General features: G+C 47.5%; 1 pseudogene; it reads right to left on the bottom strand.

Annotated features, from left to right (window-relative positions):
* Window positions 1-346: 346 nt before the first annotated feature.
* On the bottom strand, window positions 347-527 carry LOC117181821 (annotated as a pseudogene).
* Window positions 528-1,841: the final 1,314 nt, after the last annotated feature.

Genomic DNA, 1,841 nt, shown 5'->3' on the forward strand with positions numbered 1-1,841 from the left:
GCTATCTAAGGATGGTACTATAGAACGCCACCTCAAGGTAGGCCTAGTGGCGCCATCTCTTGGTCAGGCCGGAAACTTATCAATCCACCCTCGTATTTCAAAGCAGTTAGCAGATAGAGATATAAATAGAACCGCCGAAGTGTTCCGACCGGCAATCGTGCACCTTCGAGTTTTCAAATTCAGTAGAGGAGAAATGGGTTGCGCGCGCAAGCCAGTCATGTACATCGTCTCCTACTATATTGCACACGGACAAGACCTGTGATAATAGTATTGGAGGGAACGTCGTTTCAAATCTGGGATCACTGTACTCGACTCTTTGTATAGTAAGAGATTTATGTTTGAATTCTAGAAGTGGGCCGCGCACTGCGGTACTGCAATACAGAGGCAACCCGTGGCAGAGCCGGAGCAAGCCCCAGAACACTCTGCCGATTTCCAAAAATCAGTACGATATTCTGGCATTCCGATGGAATGCGTATCAGATATCAAGCTGATAAGAACAGATACAAGTCATTTATTTAAAAAGACATGGTCCTGAGCGTGGGACAAGCTCCACGTCCAGGCGCTACAGATGTCGGATAAAAGTTCATTCTTAAAGTATATAAAATTTCTGGTGATTCTAGTCACCCTTTTCCAACTAAATTTTCGAGTAGTACAAGAAAAAAATTGTTATACATAACACGCGCGACAGACTTGTGTCAACTTACGCACTACATATTCAGTATACAAAAAAAGAAAACATCGTCATGTGTTAAAAAGTTAAGAATATAAAGCCTGTCGCTTCCAGTCAACTATACTGTCGTTGACCAGAAACGTGTTCGACGTATATATCTCTCGACCACCTGATTGTGTCAGAGACCATAAATTTCATCATCAGCCCTGCATATCGCTTACCGATTCGCAGGTGTTTGATAACAGCCCGGTTATCTCGGTCCCAAGTACCTAGTGTACCTAGAATAAAGGCCTGTAGGCACACTTTATAGCCTTTTTCCTGAAGGGAATCGGCTATGGGCTGATATTTTTGAAGCTTATGCTCCCTGGCCACACGAAATGCATCCGGACCATTCTCAAAAGGGATTGTGACATCAATTATCGTTACAGTATTAGATCGCTCATCCCTAATGACAACGTCCGGTCTGAGAAGAGAACAGCCCGCGTCAGCCTCCGGGACTGATTTATTAAGTATTATTTCTCTCGGAAGTTTAGCGCCCTTCACAATTCTTTGGACCGTCGCGTCATGTCTTTTTGTTATTGCGACCATGTGGGGCCCACAGTTGTTTAAAACGTGGGGGAGGGTTTCATTCGTATACCCACATCGGCGACAGCGCGTATCCTGCTGGTCTCCCCATCTTCTCGCTCCATTGAGCGGCAGAACATCCAGCCTTGCACGGTGCACAAAGTGCCAGTCGGCAAACCTCGTAAAACTTCCATTTCGTAGGAAGTGATTCAAGGCCCTGCCAACTGAAGCAAGTGCGTACACCTTGCCCTGGTCTTTCTTGCTCAAAAGAGAGTCAAGATAGTGGTTCTGCACTGCCACTCTGAGGCGATAGATGATCTGGGATCTTGCACCGGGTGGGACAATTACAAGACCTCCCCCTTTTCCAGCCCCCCCTTTCCCATTGCACTCAACCGCTATCTCACCTCTCTCCTCGCACAACCGCCAGCGTACTTTTAATCTTCCTCTCTGTCGTCTAGCGGCATTGCTGGCGTATGACCACACGGAGATGCCCGTGCCTGAGGATCCCTAAGAACACGCCCGTGCAGTCACCCGACAGATACCGCGCTATCTCGTCGCTTGTAGGCGCTCGCTTAATCCGTCCTCTGATTGCCTCTCCCAAGGAAGC

This window comes from Belonocnema kinseyi, chromosome 1, assembly GCF_010883055.1.
Source record: "Belonocnema kinseyi isolate 2016_QV_RU_SX_M_011 chromosome 1, B_treatae_v1, whole genome shotgun sequence".
NCBI classification, from domain to species: Eukaryota; Metazoa; Arthropoda; class Insecta; order Hymenoptera; family Cynipidae; genus Belonocnema; species Belonocnema kinseyi.